Source organism: Trematomus bernacchii, unplaced genomic scaffold (genome assembly GCF_902827165.1).
Source record: "Trematomus bernacchii unplaced genomic scaffold, fTreBer1.1, whole genome shotgun sequence".
In the NCBI taxonomy this organism is placed as follows: Eukaryota; Metazoa; Chordata; class Actinopteri; order Perciformes; family Nototheniidae; genus Trematomus; species Trematomus bernacchii.
The window spans coordinates 929807-949127 of NW_022987715.1; positions in this window are offsets into that span (position 1 = coordinate 929807).

Below are 19321 nucleotides of genomic sequence, written 5' to 3' on the forward strand. Positions count from 1 at the left end.
TAGTAGATACACATTTAAAGAAATGTTTTGTTGGGTGCAAGTGAACCCACAAAACACTATTTAGAGAGTTGGATGCATCCAGTGTTCATTTTAAATGTTATTTTATGAAAATAGCTTCAATAACGCTTTTATTTTTGTAATTATTTTATCAATTTTGTTTGGAAAAATAAAACTTTAAATAGCATAGTGAGCTTAAAGCACTGCCACCTGAGGAACCACACGCCAAAAGACAAACAGGAGAAAAGAGATCAGCTCCTCCTGTTGGTCCATCATTGTGTTTTATCTGTTTATTATACCTTTTCCAAAGAGGCTGAGCTCTGAAGTGCTAACTGATTTTATTGAAAGGTTCTGGTAGAATTGGTCATTTATTGTGGTTTTTACTAACATTTCTGTCAGGCAATATGGAAATTATATAACTTATTTCAAAGGTACACCTTTTTTCTCAACAGCCCTCTCCACTCCCATCCCTGTACCCTCATTACATCAGAGGAGAAGGGAGAAGGTGTTGTTTGTGATTTCTAACCTTCACATTTCTATTTTGCACAAATATGGAAACTAAGCCACTTGTTCATTTGCTTTATTTACTTGGTTTGCTCTTTCCTATAGTTCTATATAGCTGATTGTAACAGTGTGCTCATGTGGAATACAATGCAAACAAAGCAGGAATCACCACGTTGTTGTGCATGCATTTTGGTTTCCAAATATACGTTTTATGTAAGTTAGTTTTGATTAACCTTGTGCAACAGGTTGTGAACCAGTGAATGCTAGCAAAGGCATTATTTGACTCGCTTCACATGCAGGTGCACTGTGTTTATTCCTTCACTTGATGAGTTCTTCAGGTATGCCAAAACAGACACAGGTATTAAAAAAATGGTCATAGATGAAGTGAGGGCCATATGTCTGAAGATGAGGTTTGTGTTCGCTAATTTCTGTATTCAACGTTCAGAGCATTAAAATAGCAGCAACCAACTATTTCCCATGTAAAAATAATGTGTAGTAATATCTACCTGAGCAGAGGTTCAAGTAAGTAAGGTGTAATCCAGCTTCTCTGTGTTTTTTTAATGTAGCTGGGCACGTTAGCGCTGATACTGTGTTTGGCTAGCTAATGGCCTCCACCCTGTACTGTGCTCATTTGTTGGCTTCTACTGATAACACATTTGGCATAGAAACGTCTGATGAGGAAGTCTCTACCTTTCATCCTGTCTAAAAGGTCTGATTGGAGGATTTACTCTCCTAAATGTGTCCGTTTTGAATCACTTATTAAGAAATGTGGGTGACAGAGGTCTGGCCAGAAGGCCATTACTTTTTTTTTTAGTGGAGCACCTCAGAGTGCATCATTCACTGTAAAGGCATTGTGTTCTCAAACCATTGTAACATTGCGAGCCAACATTAATGACTTTACTCAAAAAGCTTTAAATGACTTGGTGTGTTTTACCATGCCTGACAGTGCTCTTCAAGTGAAGAGTAAACTCATTCTGCATTTTATTTACAGCAGCAGTCCTTTATTTAGCTCACACTGTTTGCATTTCAATTTGGAATATAAATAAATATTAATATTTTAAAAAAAGGTGCTCATAAAGGCAGTTAACCTGCTTCATGTTGATCAAAGTTGTGATGATGTATTGATGTATAATATGTTTCAGTTTGATATTATTTTCTTGTCAGATTCAAACTATAACTCAGAATGGATACGAGGGCATTATAGAGAATTTGCATGCAATTTTTTTCATCGTTTTCCTATATCAGTAATGGAACATAGATATACTGTACATGTCATGTTATTTCGCACATTCAAGAGGAATCTGCAGAGTGAGACAGTGGAGATGTATCAGTTTGTTTCCAATGTGACTTCCAGCCACAGTTGAGATATGCTGATTGGCTGTTAGTTACAGGATGTTTGTACGGTTATGGTATTGTTTTTGTTTTCCAAAATATTTTATTTTTACTTTTTATAATACAATCACTGGCAGCTGTCCTCACTGATTGCCAAACAGATTCACTGTTCAGTACCTGTACAATTTTTAGGCAATTTGTCACTGACTCAGAATAAAGAAACTATTTGAAATGGAACCAGTCGTTTTGTTGTTATGCTGCATGCATATGTTTTGTGGTTAGCTGTTACGTGTTTCCTTTTTCAACAATGCTTTTGACCTGACACAAAACTGCCATACATGTCGTCAGTGTTGGACAATTCAAACAATCCTGGTTAAATGTGTTTTCAACATCCAGTGCCGACATGTTGAAATGTACTTTTTTGCAATGTTGCCTTGGTGGTGCCATTACTTTACACCACAAGCAGCAATGATTTCCGCCACAGTAATAACATTTTGGTTTGGTTTCCGCTTTAGAATAACTCTGTAATAATCTATTTTACACACAATCAACAAACGTCTCTCTCAAGCGCTTGGACTATTTTACCAACCTGTGGTGTGTAAAGATAGTTGGATACTTCACTAATTGAAGTTCTCCACAAATGTGAATACAATGTTAACTGCTGAGGGAGATGGTTTTGAGATCTCTCATAATTTCTTCTCACAGAACATTAACCTGTTGATTTTCTTTCAGCAAAATAATTGACACCTTTCACTCTGACTCTCTCACAAACTTGGCTTACTCCCAAGTAAATCTCACTCTGTTTAACCTTACTCCTTGATTTCAACCTCAAAATAACAAACATGCTTATTTTTCAGATAAATGTATCAGATCTCAATATCTGTTAGCAAACGTTAAATCATGTTTTAAAAAGCAGATACCATCGCTCACTGAAAAAATTAAACGTAGACTTAAAGTGGACCTATCATGCTATATTTAAATGATATATTGTAGGGCCATACCTATATAAGGTATATTTATACGTTTATGTTTTCAAAATACCAAACAGATCATGCATTTTAGCCATGCCTCATTTCGCTCTATGTGCTGTTTGCTGTCTACGGTCTGATTCTGTGAGCTGCAGCTGACCACGCCCCCCTGCAGGAGAGGGGGGCGTGACACGGCCCCGGCACGAGTGTCATGTTACCATGCCGGCCCCGGCACGAGTGTCATGTTACCATGCTTGCTGTGATTACGAGTGGAGAATAAACATGTTATCTCAGAGCAATGCATGTGTTCAAGCATATTACGAATTTGATCCAGAATCTGACCCTGAAGAAGCGGAGGTTTCGGTGGAGGTGCAAACATCTTGGTTGCAGCAGGACGTTTCTGAATGGTTAGTTGACAAGCTATTTGTTACGATGCTTGCTAATTATTATACAAATTGAACCGTGTAGCATAACCGGCGATGACCTCCTCCCTGTCAGGTCGCTCATACTGGGAACACAGGTCCTCTGGGATGGGTATCTTCAGAAGCTCCTGTGTGAATGGTGCAGGGTCCACAAAGACTTGGTCGAAGATGAGGTCCATCAAGTTGGCCACGTAGCCTGTGCAATGTTAAAAAAAGCAAAACAAATATTTGGTTTAGATTTTTATATGCATGTAAAACACTGAAAGTTGTTTCTATTTTTTTTATTTTATAATTTGTTGTGGAATACATACTTCATTTTAAAAATGTGAATATTACTGGCACTTCAATGATGTATAGATTTATTTTTCATGTGCTTGCGTCCGAATTTATATGAAAGTCTACTCTTTGGTTGTAAATAGTTGTATAATAAATATTTTAAACACTTACGGAATGTGGGGTCAGTCTGACATGTAGAATCTATCATCACAGATAATCTGCTGGAAGCATGTGAGGTGCTGGCCTGTAAAGAAGAAAACATAGTTAGAACAAAATCATCTCAACTTAGTATTCAGGATGAGAAAATACTATTTGGATAATTATAGTCTGAAATCCCAAAAGATGGGGGCTAAAACTGTCTATTTAGCAAAGCTCTTTGCTTAGCCTTTTCCAATCTGAGTTAGTTTGGAACCGTAACGTGCATGCTGTGTTTCTGAGAGGATACAGATGATGTGTTGGAGAGGGGCTGAGCTCAGTAGACTGACTGTAATGAGTGCTAGTATTGATGAATTGTGATCTTCTCGCTCCCAGGAAAGAAACTTAAAATGATGAGACTAATGGAGTCTCTGAAAAGGTTTAAATGGATACTTTAATTAAGTAACGTCGTTATAGAACAAACATAGGTAAGGAAGAGACAAAAGCCGGTGTTGTCCCTTGGGAGGCTGCAGCGAAGAAGAGAGATCGTGATGTCCCCTCCGATCTGCTTTATGCTCTTCTCGTTCTCTCCCGCTGTGTAGATTGGGGGAACGCCCTCCTCGGTCTTCAATGTTCGACATCGCGTGAAACAGAGGATTTAGACATTTTGTATTCATTGCTTACTTCCTTAAGCCTTTTCTCCTCCTTATCTCTTTCATGACTTTTTATTGAATGCTTTATAACAGCTGTAATAGTTAGTTTAGAAATCCTAGAAACACTTTTACGGCACAGTTCTCATTTACGGTAACTCCTTCTGACGTCATAGCTACCCACGTATGTGAAAACACTTTACGATCAACTGTACCTTCATTTAATATTCAGCAGTAATAATATCTCGACGTCTATAGATGTAATGTTAAAGTCAGTAGGTTTTGGTGTGCAACACTCCGTGCAGTGGCGTTTTTATATGTACAAAAGTGGTGGGGCACAAAAAACTTAGATGTCTATATATAAGCTTCTGCAGTGACGTGCAGTGAGGTTCATGGCTGGTGAGGCACTGGCACTGACTCTTCAGGTTTACAAATATTATATTTTGACCTAAACCAAAATATAATATTATTTTCAAAAGCTTTTTTTGTCTGATGCTTCGATTAATTTTAAACAGACAGTTCAACAAAAGGATACCCAAAAAATGTAATTTTATCATTTAAATATTGAATTGTTCAAATCCCATTTTCAAAAAATTGCGGTCTTACCTTGACTTGAAGATGAAGTCCATTTGCCTATCCTTCTGGACAAAAATTTCTATAACTTTTTTGTAAAAGTCCTCCTTATCTTCTTTTAGTTTCAAAAGTCTATCATAAATCTAATCGATAGATTTATGATAAAAAAATTATAAAAGTAGGGTAGACATGTGGATGTTATCCGGCTGAACAAAACGTGCATTTATCTAACAGGTACGTTTCCCACAGATCTTATTTCGAGCTATTTTCTAAAATCCTATGGAGAAACCTCATTGCTTTTTTGCAGCTTACTTCCTGGTTTTAGGACGCGTCACTGCAGCTCTCTCGTCTCCTCTTCAAGCACCACACTTTTCGCGGCACACGTACTTACAGCCAATCAGCTCTGAATGATGTGAGATGACGTATGGTGGGGATGGCAGCTCTGTGCCCCTATGGTCTTTTTTTTTTGCCACACACATTACATTGAAAAATACTCTGAGCATGCGCAGTGTAGTTTTTACAGTCACCGTTCACTTTGACAGTGAGAGGGTGGGGCATGATCAGGTTTTGTCCCACATGGCTCAAAACGGCACTGTAGACACTAATTAGAAGAACACAGACTAAAACAGCAATGTACAGACGAATCAGATGATCAAACATGACCTTAAAATATATTTTATATTTTTTTTTATTTCTTTTTTTGCATCTCTTTGCATTTTTTGTAATCATTATGTGTAATACTTTCTGCTGACACTAGGTGGGGCTGTGCCCCACCTGCCCCTAATGACCAGTCGCCACTGACTCCGTGTCATTTTCACTTCACATTCAGAAAACGTAATATTAGCCACATGCTAAATACTAACCGGATATGAAGGATTTTCAGAATAAAAGCTTGGCATTGAGATTTTATGAGAACTTCCGGGTTTTTCACAATAAAACAGCTTTTAAACTGACAGTATGTTTTAGACTAAATTACGCTATTAAACATTGATTTTAATTTCTAACACTAGCCACTAATTAGCCTGTTGCTGGAGGTAAGGCCCCGTCAACAACAACAACAACAACAAACCAACGGTGCTTTAGCTCGGTTTTACTCGTGGTGTGTCTCCCCCCTCCCCCATAGATCCTAACAGTCGTGCACACACACACACATTTAAATTCATGTGTGCTAACAAGTAAACACATAAAAGCTTTTACATATATCGTTGCAAAAAACGGCGTGTCTCATTAGCGTAGCGTAGCTTACAGATCGATGATATCTGATCATTCTTACAGACTACAATCACAAAAGCTTGTACATATAACGCTGCAAAAAACGGCACTGAGCTACAGAAGATTACGTTGGTTATTATAACTTACTTTATATGATTTTAGAGGATACAAAATACTAATAAATACAAGAATAAATACTTCTGTTATCTGCTATGGCGTGGCTTTACAGCCTTCACACAGATCGCCATTGCGGCAGTATGTCTGAGCATGTTATCAAATGCCTGATAATTAAAATAAAAGCAAAGACAGCGGAGCGTACAAAATAAAATAAAATGTTACAAAAACATATAAACACCTAACCGATTACTGTTTGGGTTTGAGGCGACATTGATACGGTGAAGCTACATGCTACATGCTACAAGCTAGAATAGCTTTATCAGGAAAAACACCGCTAAATAAAAACTTACAGCTTCCAAATTGGATGTGGCCTCACTGGCCTGGTCCCGGATGGTGGGTATTGATCCCGGGTTTAGCCTTAGTTTGGAGGCAAATCCTTCTTTGACATGAGTGACGTTCATAAACATGTCCGGGGCAAAATGTTGTGAACACACTAGCAGAAATCTGCTGTAGTCTTCTGGCACATGTCCCTGGAAAATAAACTCTAGCCACAGATTCCTGTCTTTTTCCAGAGATGGCAGTGCATGCAGTACCTTGCCCTTGTCCAGATTATTGCAGCCAACAACAGCACAACGTTTAACTCTCTTGGACGACATCATTGTTAGAGTACGCAAAAACATAGATGTGACTGGGGGAGCCTGCCGACAGCCTATATGCGAATGAGAGGTTGGGCAATGGCCGTGGCCCAACCCCACATTCCCCTGATAGGTGGAGAGTTGGCCCAATAGCCGTAGCGCCACCGTCCTGACGTCAGGACAGTGTTCAAATCTGGATCCGTTTTTATCAGATCCGGTGCAGCCCCTTTTTTAGAGATTTGGGTATGGAGGAAAATAGAGAGGGTTGTGTTTTCTGACACTTGGTGAGTTCCCTGGAACACCGGGGACACATATTCATGTATAAAAGACGTACAAAAGTGCATTTAGCATGATAGGTCCCCTTTAAATTAAATGTATTAGGTCAACAAGTTTCACATAACTGTATTAGGTTAGTTGGAAGCAATAATATTAAGTTATACCTAGAAAATGTTATTTAAACTTAATATTATTGCTTTCAACTACAGATGGAGCGTCTTATTTTGGACAGTTTGAAACGCGAGGGTCGTGATTGGCTCGTGCACGGTCCGTGATCGGCCCGTGATCGGTTCGTGATGAAGAGCTGGCCCCCAGTCTGACTTGATACCGCCCCCGTGATAAATAAATGTAATTATTGTGAAGCCAGCTGCAATGGATCATTGATCCATCAGGGAGTGCAGTGGGGTTCCACACTGGAGCTCATGTGAAATCAACTTCGATACAGTAAGCTGGATGTACAGTATGTCTGGTACTAATGTATAGCGGATCTTTGTTAAGATCCATATGTCACGGATAGGATCATAGTCTGTGCTAAATAAGACATGTAATCATTTACAAAACATCACCATGTTGTTATTTAACAAAATAATGTTGTTTAGTCGAAAAAAACGAACGAGAGGAAATGCAGCCGGCTCTCCCGATTTGTAATCCTAATTTAATCATCATCTTAACCACGATCATTTATGTTTATGTTCGCCGAATTGACATGAAATCACTGACAAATATGAATATTCTGTATTCAACTTCATTAAAACGATCAGGATCCCTGGGTGTTATTTTTCCCCACAATGAGAAATAGTCAGAAAAGCAGAAAAAGAACACTCAAACCGAGAGATGAGTTATTATTACAACGTGACTTCACTATTATTTAACAACTGTTTTTATTGGGTTCTTTTATTTGGGGTTAAGTATAGGTGAATTGCACTAATGTGGGAAAGATCGTGATGTCTCCTCCGATCTGCTTTATGATCTTCTTTCTCCCGCTGTGTAGATTGGGGGACCGCCGTCCTCTGTCTTCAATGTTCGGCATCGCGTGAAACAGAGGATTTCTACATTCTGTATTCCTTGCTTACTTCCTTAACCTGTTTCACACCTTCCCCCCGGTACCGGGCGGATAAACGCGTCATTTGCAGGAAACAACGTCTAAGGAATCTTAATATTGAATAAAACTATGAATGTGTTATATCCATGTAACGGGAAGAAACTCAGCTAACTGATCTTTTTAATTTTTTTTTTCAAAAAAAACCCACATTGCTAGCACTCAGCCTCTGAATTAGCCTCAAGCGAAAAAAACGTAACATACTAAGGCAACTAAACTCACTCTAACTCCCTTATTACTTATCCTAGATGCACAACCAACCACTCTTTTTTGGTGTCCTGGAGACACTGAATCTACCGGTGCCCTCCTCAACACTCAGTGATAAACATTCGCGACGCTCTAAACGAAAGCGTACATCATCACATGTGGAGCTAAGAAGCTAAACACGTAAATATGGCTTACCTTGGTCAAAAGTGGTCTTCAATGGCATTAAAACGATAAAAAAACGATGCTGCAGTTAATCCATAGGTTCATCCTATGTGTCTGTGCCTTCTTTGAAATTATTTCTGATAATCCATAAGCAATACAACTGCGTTTTAGTTTCCAAACTCCAGAAGGAGACATTCCTCCAGTTTGGTTTCGTTTTCCACACGCGAAGCAACCACATTTTTTCTTTACAACGTGTCTGGGTGGGAGCCTCCCCCTTCGATTCTATTGGCTCTAACGGTCACAAGGGTATGTCAACCAACCAAATCGAGCAAGGGGGGCCAGAGATAGGTCAAATCCACCCAAATGACCCCAGATGGCCCAGTTTTTGGCTAAATCTCTCTAAAAAGGTCAAATTTCACTTGTTTTGCATCAATCTTGATACAGGGTACTTATTATATGTTGTACTTTGGATTCCTAAAGCTTTTAGTCTACTAACCCATCATCCAAGGGTAGTTTTCACTATCTGTAAAAAATAATTTTTGGACGGACACTATAATTTACAGTTTTTTACTATGTAAAATCTGAATTTTCTTTAAAATAAAAAACATTTATATTGATTCTGACACTTCTACATCCAACTCACAGGTTTATCATTACTTTGAGAACAAAGATTATTAATTTAACCCTTTTAGAAGGGAACATATGGTCATTTGTTCTGGGAATGTCATTTTCGAGCCTGAGACCTGAAAAACAGGCTCAGAGTGGAACAGGTTAAACCTTTTCTCCTCCTTATCTCTTTCATGACTTTTTATTTAATGCTTTATAACAGCTGTAATAGTTTGTTTAGAAATCCTAGAAACACTTTTACGGCAGCTCTCATTTACGGTAACTCCTTCTGACGTCATAGCTACCCACGTATGTGAAAACACTTTACGAGTCTTTATGACTCAGAATATGAAACTTTTATTTCCAAAATCACACGATAAATACATTTGTGAAGCTTGCAAAGGGAAGATGACAGGCACCTCACTCGCAATCTGCTCTTCCGCAGCGCCGCCCCCCTCCCTCCGGCTGAAATTATGAATGTACAGTAAGGCATATAGTAATCATAGATAACACGGCAGGGTTCGTTACAGTTTGTTTTCATCTGATTTCAGATAAACAAAGTCTTGGCTTTCAGAATATTAAACTTGTTTCGGCAAATTTAGATGATAAATACAACTATGAAGCTTGTAACGGCATAATTACTTAAGCGGAGAACGGAGTAATTTAACGTTACAGCAGGCATAACAACAGCCGGTGTTTATTTTATTATTATATATAGTCGTTATTCATTTGTTTTAAAGCTCAATAAGGAAGATTTAAACTTTCACACACGTTGACCGGCGAAAAACTCTGCCCGGTTCCCTCGGCCCCCACCACGTTGAATAAACAGAAGGCTGCTTTTGTGGAGGAAGTTACAGCGCTACGTACAGGCTCGGCATATGTACTGCAGCTTTTTCCAGCGGTATCCATAAATCTCTTAATTTTGACCTCAAAGTGCACCAGATTGATGCATTTAACTTCAATATAAAGAAAAACATCTTCTGTTGTAACAACAATAACATTATAAATAGTAACATAGCTGAACATGGTATTGCACATTTAGCTTTCAGTGTTACTGACCTGAGATGTTTTTATTACATGAATTAAGGTGACTGAGGCTTTTTAACATAGACTTTTCCAATGTCTGAGTGTAATATCTGCATTTTCTATTTTGGTTCGATTAGGACACATTCTGGGGATTGTGTTTACAAACATTGACCATACCGTTCACCATCCCCCACCCCCCTACTGTATGTTGATTTTTGACTTTGTTTGCCTACATGTAAATGGTTGGCATTTAGTACCTACCCCCCTCTGAGTGAATACCTGTTAACTTCACATCTTGTCACAAACCTTTTGGAAGAAAAGACTGACCCAAGATACCTTGGTTTGATTTGGAGAAGGCAATGGTTATCGATGGTGCTTTTAAAGCCTATTGTATACTAACTCTTCCCGTCAAGAATATGAATAGAACTTAGTTAGATCACTTTACATTTCTGCGAATGAATAGCTTAGCTACTTGGCACTAAGAGTACAGATATGTCTACCCTTTCTTTTCAGAGTGTAATATCTGCATTTTCTCTTTTGGTTTGAATAGGAGAAGGGCAATGGTTATCGATGGTGCTTTTAAAGCCTATTGTATACTAACTGTGTGATTTATATTGCTTTTCAAATGCATATAGGCCCCCCATTTACACTGCACTTCCCGTCAAGAATATGAATAGAACTTAGTTAGATCACTTTACAGATCAGGTTGGACCAGCCCTTCTCTGTCGCTACTCTCTGCAGGTCCGCTCCATTTCCTACTGCAGATCAAAAAAAGCTAAAAATATGTATTTCTTAATAAACTAAATAGGCCACCATTGGTAGCAGTTCTCATTATATACTTCTCAGTAACTGCTCCCCTTAAATTAAATGTATTCTGTAGATTTTGGGGATTCATTAATGCATTTATTGCCATCACCATGCTTTTTCAAGACTCTTTTAAATTCTATCATTTTATAAGGACTTTTCAGATGTCTGAGTGTAATATCTGCATTTTCTATTTTGGTTTGATTAAGGACACATCCTGGGGATTGTGTTTACAAACATTGACCATACCGTTCACCATCCCCCACCCCCCTACTGTATGTTGATTTTTGACTTTGTTTGCCTACATGTAAATGTTTGGCATTTAGTACCTACCCCCCTCTGAGTGAATACCTGCTTAGCTACTTGGCACTAAGTACAGATATGTCTACCCTTTCTTCTTAGAGTTAGCCAAGAGGCTATTTTTCATCTGTAGTTAGTTAGATTTTAAAAGTCAATCTAAAACACATTTCATTTTAAACAAGTAAATACAATACATTTAAAACATGCAACATACACTGTAAACAAAATCTGTAATCTAGGCAGTAAATTGCTGTATTACCCACAGTCATTTACTTTGAATTTGTAATACAGTGTGATACTGTACATTATGCTGCACTGTGGGAATATTATCCTTAGGCGGGAAATGTATGTAAGCTGGAGTCTGAAATAAGCTAAAAATATGTATTTCTTAATAAACTAAATAGGCCACCATTGGTAGCAGTTCTCATTATATACTTCTCAGTAACTGCTCCCCTTAAATTAAATGTATTCTGTAGATGTTGGAGATTCATTAATGCATTTATTGCCATCACCATGCTTTTTCAAGACTCTTTTAAATTCTATCATTTTATAGGCCTATTTAAGTTTCACTTTTCTGAAAATAACAAAGCAGGGTTGAGGAAATATTCCCAACTGCATCTTCAAAAGTAATCCAAATAGCTACATTAGCATCTAGCAAATGAAAAGCTTTCTTTGTAGACACACAGATCAACTGTAGTGGCACAGTGGCAAATCCCTGCTGTGACTATTTGGACGTTTTAGGAATATTTTCCTATACCTGTTGACTTCACATCTAGTACACATTTAATTAGGAGCAAAAACACACACTTCAAGTCAGATCATCACCCTTAGCTATTTTAATTACCTCTCAAACAACCTAAACTAGTTATAAATGTTTATTTTTACTGTCGTCCGGGTCAGCTGAGACAGACACTGAAAAGTATTATCATCTGAAATTAATCATTATGTTATTAGTATTAAATATATATATAAATATTTTTACAGCTTGTATTTTTTTACCAAGTGTTTTTATTGCTCTTGGGGCATTAAAAACAAGATTTTAACTTTAGTTTTTTATATAATATCTGCATTTTCTCTTGTGAAAAACTAAGTCTTAGTTTGGCCATAGTTATTTAATATATAAAGACTATATATTATTGAATTACAAGATCAGATATACTTTATTTGATCTAAAATATTGATGTGTTCAAATGCTCTTCTAAACAAAACTGAAAGTCCATGAAAGTTGTCTTCCTGTTTTTGTGAAGGAAGCGCCATCTCCTGGTTAAATCCTGAAATTGAAAATCTGGCAACGCCCTCTTGGAAAATAGTGGAAGGGCTTAACATTCCCAGATACTGGTCTTAGGCAGGTCTTAGGCAGGTAACTGGCAGGTAGTAGGCAGGAAGCAGTAAGCTGGAGTCTGAAATAAGATGCTCCATCTGTAAATTAATACATTTATGTGAAATTTGTTGACACAAAACATTTAATTAAAGTCAACGCTTCAGTTCTGTCAGTGATCCACTCTCTGTTCTGTTTTTTCCAACACAGTCCCACAAAAAAACGTGTAATAGCTACGTTGGTCCACAGGGCAAGACGTAGTATATTCACAAATAACCCTCTCAAAACGTGACATGGCTACAATATTTGTTCCTATTCATTTCTAATGACCGGTGTCCATGTCACGTGATCGCAAACTTTCCCAGCGTGAGAAAAAAAACATAGCAGACACCCAACTTATTTTTAGTGGAAAATCCTAAATTGTAGGATAGTTTGGCCATTATAATGCTTTTTGATTAGATTTCTAGCGAGAAGTGTATATTGTACTTTTAAAATCTACGTCCAGTGGATGTGTAGGATCTATAGTTTGATAGATATTACGAAGATTATGCGAGGTCTCGCCAGGAGAATGTGTATATACTACGTATTTAACTATAGAGGTTGCTCTGTGCGCACCCCCTGAAATTGTGAGATTGATACATCTTTCCCCCCATTCATTTCTATTGACCAGCGTCCATGTCAAGTTATCGTCAACTCTCACGGGGTGAAAACAGTATTTCCGGTCTCTGCGTTTTCATAGTAACTAAGATGGTTGCTAGGGACGCATATTACAACCGGAAGTATTCCCCTCACTGTAGAAGGATTTGACAGTGATATGATATCTGAAGTACTCATCAACTAAAAACCCCAGTTTGTCCTTGTTAATTACACAACATTCATTGGTTTAAATTGTGTACAATGCTTTTGTGTTAAAGTGGACCTATCATGCTATATTTAAATGATATATTGTAGGGCCATACCTATATAAGGTATACTTATACGTTTCTGTTTTCAAAATACCAAACAGATCATGCATTTTAGCCATGCCTCATTTCGCTCGATGTGCTGTTTGCTGTCTACGGGTCTGATTCTGCTGACCACGCCCCCCTGCAGGAGAGGTGAGCCGTGCTCTGATCAGCTGCTGGGCTGTCAGAAGAGGGGGAGAAAAAGAGATCTCCGTCCTCCGTGTTTTATTATATAGAGTCGTTATTCATTTGTTTTAAAGCTCAATAAATAACAAAGAAGACCTTTGACCGGCACTTTTCTAATTTTGTCCGGAAGATTTAAACTTTAACGGACATCTTGACCGGCGAAAGTAACTGAAACTGAAACTCTGCCGCACAGTCCCCTCATTCCTTGGAAGAGGCGGAGAGGTGGGTGTTTGTCCCTCGACGGGGAGGGAAATCCCTCCCGTCGAGGCAAGCACTGTAATTCTCTCCGGTTAGTCCACCAGCAGATGACAAACACCCACCTCTCCGCCTCTTCCAAGGAACGAGGGGAACGAGGCAAGCGTTTGCAGCGGGAGCAAACGCTTGCCTCGGGGAGGGAGAAAAAAAGCCACAGCGGAGAATAAACAGAAGGGTAACCATGGTAACTATGGGCGGGAAGTCTTCTTCGCTGCTTTTGTGGCAGACTACAGCGCCACTTACATGCCTGGCATATGTACTGTGACAGTTGCAGATTGATCAAAGTGTTTCTTATAAACTGTAGTGGCAGGGAAAAAGGTTAAGGCATGTGGTTTATGTTGAAATGAAATGAAACACTGATACATGTGTATTATCCTCGCAACTACAGTTGTTAAATGTCCACTTTTATGTATGGTTTGGGGGTGTGGGTCATTAAGCCTCATTTACATATTCACCTGTCGCAGCACACACGGAGCCTTTATAGTGGGTGCGTCACCGGGATGTCAGGGGTTGGTTCTCACGGGAGGAGGAAGCGTGTGTGAGGCGAATGCGGGTATGCAGCGGGATATTTAAGTTTTCCTCAGTATGTATACATATCTTAAAATGCTACGGGGAAGTAAAGGAAAGTAACTGCATTGTGGATATTGCATCGACCGACCTGGAAGCACGTCTCCTTGGAGAGGACGCGCACAGATCGAGAGAGATTCTCTCAAACAGGGTGAGATCGCGCCTTTGGGCCACGCCGATCATCCTATTTTTTCTTTCTGTGGATTATAGCCTCAATAGGCCTACAAACATTTCCAGTTTTTTTCTGCCGACGGGCGCAGGAGTAACAGCTTTTTTTTGTCAATGAACTATGGCCTGGGTTAGGCAGTAAAGACAATCTCGGTTTATCACCGAGCGGACTGTTTGTTGAGTTTTGTTTGTTTTGTTTGGCTCAAAAGCGGTGAATACACGTGAATAACGTATAAAACCTGTCTTTGTTTATTTTGTGAATGTGTGCATATACTGTAGTAAATACATTTCCGTGGGGACTATTTTGTGGAAAGAGCAGATTATCCGTTTATCAGTTCTGTTTACCTTTAATATATTATTTCATATCAAGAACCCCTTGTGCGTTTATTTAACACAGCTATTCATAATAGCTGATCGTTACAGTACTACAGCGTCTCCAGCGCTTTCGAGCGGCAATGGCCGGCCGTGGCCCAACCCCACATTCCCCTGATAGGTGGAGAGTTGGCCCAATAGCCGTAGCGCCACCGTCCTGACGTCAGGACAGTGTTCAAATCTGGATCAGTTTTTATCAGAACCGTTGCAGCCCCTTTTTTAGAGATTTGGGTATGGAGGAAAATAGAGAGGGTTGTGTTTTCTGACACTTGGTGAGTTCCCTGGAACACCAGGGACACATATTCATGTATAAAAGACGTACAAAAGTGCATTTTGCATGATAGGTCCCCTTTAAGTAAGCACTAATTAGAGGGTTATTGAGGAAAAACGATCAACTAATGGCTTATTACTTGTAGAATATGGTCATGTAGAATAAGGCATTAATACGTGTTTTATAATGACTAATAAAGAGCCAATTTAAGTGAAGCCAAGTTAATGGTTAATTTGTGTACCTGATTAATACACTGGGTTACATAATCCAATCATGGAACTACAGGTTGGGGGTACTGTTTCCACACGGACATATATGTTGTTGGTATATACTGTGTCCTCCTTCCTTTCGCTTTCTCTTGTCTTCCCAGGCTTCGACCCAACAACATGTGCATTTCTGCTGCTCAATAAAGCCAGCTTTGTACCTTCATTGCACCGCCTCCGACTCCCTTCTCTCGGCACTACAACCTTAATATAAAGTGTTACCAAAGTTTGAAAACAATGATCACAGGTGCAGTGATGTAAACATCTCCATGTATGTTGTTGTTTTTCTGTGAAAAAGAATTCAGTTCACAAATACGTTTTTTTTTAAATAAAGTTTTGTTTAAAGATTATGTTTTGTGTAACTTTGCTACATAAAGTTGACTTTATATAGACACGCCTGATTTGACTTAATTCCACTCTACTCATAGCCCAGATTTGTTAGTCTAGCATTAGTATTAAAGGTCCCATGTCATGGCCATTTCTACTGATCATAAGTCGGACTCGAGTGCCGATTTTCGGTACTCGTGACTCGACTCGGACTCGCGCACTGATTGACGCGACTCGGACTTGGACTCGTGAATTCTCGCGCACGATGACTTGGACTCGGACTCGGACTCGTGAATTATCGCGTACACTGACTTGGACTCGGACTCGTGAATTTTTCCCCCCACGATGACTCGGACTCGACTTGTACATTGACGCTCCGACTTGGACTCGGACTCGGACTCGAGCAAGTTTTCTATGGAGTCTGATGTCCTCTATCCTGGCGTGTGCACCGGCTGCGAGGCGAGTTCACGTACTGGGCCCCGCTATTCCAGTCTAAAGATGTCTAGAGACACACCCCGCATCGTGCTGTATGCTTTCACACATTCTGCTTCCACATTGGAAAAGAGCAGCGCAAAATGCTCGTTATGTGGAAACAATATTGAAGAGAAGGCTCCGTAACACATTACTCTAAACATCGAGTTCAGACATATAGGCTGTCTTGAACACTATCATCAGAGTAACGTGATTTAATCAATAAATAAAGATTCAGCCGATAACACGAAAGCACATGGCTACTTAACATGCAGAATGACGTCATTTTGCATGCTAAGTAGCCATGTGCTTTCTGGGGCTAAATCTTTATCAGTAAACCGATTTAACCGGTAAAAGTTCCTTCAAAATAAGAGTCCCGATCTTATTACTATCAAAATAAAAGTGCAAAACGAAAACTTTACCATAGAAAAATATTGGCATACAAATATAATCACTTCTCTAAAAGGTAACTCATTTTAAATATAGTTTATTTATATATAATAATAATATTAATATTAGTAATACGCTTTATATTTGTATAGCACCTATTACAAGAATTGTAGCCAAACTCGCTTCACAGCAGTTCAATAGACAGATTAGTATAACATGACAGGATAAAAGCAATGTAGAGGAGCAGCTACATTTCAACACATATATCCACGAAGATTAATACATGAAGACTTGTGACTCGGACTTGACTTGGACTCTTCTTAGGTGACTCGGACTTGGACTCGGACTCGAACACAGGTAATGATGACTCGGACTCGGACTCGACACGGACACTCCTTGGGTGACTCGGACTTGGACTCGACTACGACTCTCCCTTGGTGACTCGGACTTGGACTCGGACTCGAAGAGTGGTGACTCGAGAGTGACTTGGACTCGTGAATTGGAGACTTGACTACAACACTGGTTGAGGTCTACTAGAATAGATTTATATTGTGCAATTTTCCAAACTCACATTGGTTTCTCATAGAGCATCTCTGTATAGTATGTGTATTCACTCTCTGTCCTAAACAGCTTTTTGGAGCTCCTGCCCCCCCCTCCCTATGAGCCTAATGTGCTCTGATTGGTCAGCTCGCCCACTCTGTTCTGATGAGTCTACCACTGTTACAGCGGAACATCAGTGATTATGTGTTACAATGGCGTTAGCAACCAGAAAATGACACCAGTAATGACAAACAGATGAGAATGAGCTGGGTTCATTTCCTGCTTGCTGCGTGGGATCTGCGAGACAGCGAGACATCGAAAATGTATTTTGTCATTTTGTTCAATTTTCTTTCAAGATGCTTTCAGGTCAATAGAGCACATATGTAAAATATATCCATGAACTAACTATCATTCTATCGTTTTTTTGTTCTGTTTAATTCAGGGTGCATCATGGTTTCTTTCCTCCCAGCCATACAGGATAACATTATATTAATCCGCGTGGATGTCTACACAATAGTTCCTCTCTCTCTGAATGTACCTTGTTTTTATCAAATAAAAACAAATAAAAAAGATATATGCAAGTGTACAGTTTTGTAGTGGGTGTCTATGTTTTGGGTCTCCTGCAATAAATGATTATTATATCTGGAGCTGTGAGGTCTATTAAGCCTTTTACAATCGTCTGATCACTTATTTGTAACTTAAAGGGGACCTATCATGCAAAATGCACTTTTTGATGTCTTTTATACATAAATATGTGTCAGGGAACTCACGCAGCATCAGAAAATAAAACCCTCTCTCTTTTCCTCCGTACCCAAATCTCTAAAAACAGGGCTACAACGGAGCTGATCCGGATTTGCGGCCGATATGATGTAATATCGGCGGCGGACCCACAGCACTATCAGAAACGTTGCTATCAGAAACAATGCCCTGTTTTGGACGTAATATGGTCGGTGTTTACATTAGCATCGCTAACACTCAGAGAGCATGTGTGAAGAAGCAGGAAATAAAAAGGAACTCACCTTGTTTCAGAAATAATCCTTGATCTAATAATCCTTGCGTTTCATCACCGCAGCATTTTAGACAGTATCTGCCATATCCCGCATGAGCCGGCATAAGCTCCGCCCCCTCTTATTTTATTTGTTTTCAGTTAAAAAAAAAAACCTTTATTTTTTTATTTTGCCTTTATTTATACAGGTGAAAATCTCATTGAGACACAGGGTCTCATTCTCAAGAGAGTCCTGTTTATACCCAGAATCAGCACTTTTGGAACAGGAAGAGAAATAGAGGGATATGAGGCATGGCTAGAATGGGTGATCTGTTTGGTTTTTTGACCAAAACACTTCATAGACATGTTTTTTATATATTTTTTATATATCTGAGACCTATGCTATTGCCTAAAAATAGCATGATAGGTGACCTTTAAGCTCGACACAAATGTTGCCTTATACACTGAAAAAAAAGACACTTTTATGAAAAATCATACAAAAAGCATAATGGAAAAACATGATTATATTTAGTTACTAATTTCTATAGACATCAAATCAATGGGAGGGGGCATTCAAGTTGATCGCCTTCATATTACCCTCTCCAGAATTTTTTTTCGTAGGTTATTATTTATGCAGTTACTCTACAAATTGTAATTGTGATTTCATTGGTCTCCCACTTTCCCACTCTGAACATGTGAAACACTAGAAGCCCACCAGGGGCTGCCACTCTTCACCAGCAGAGCTCCAGAGTGGTGGAGACCCCTGCAGCTTCCCGGCACAGTCATTGAGCTCATGGACGGCAACCGAAGAGGACGCAACTAGATTCTAGATAGCATGAAACTCTGAACACAGAGTGGTGTTTCAGAGCATCAAGAGGATCATATTCAACACCTTCCTCAGTCACTCTGTGAGTAAATCATGGAACTTTTCTCTTTCTTTATTACATTTATTTTGTTCAGTGT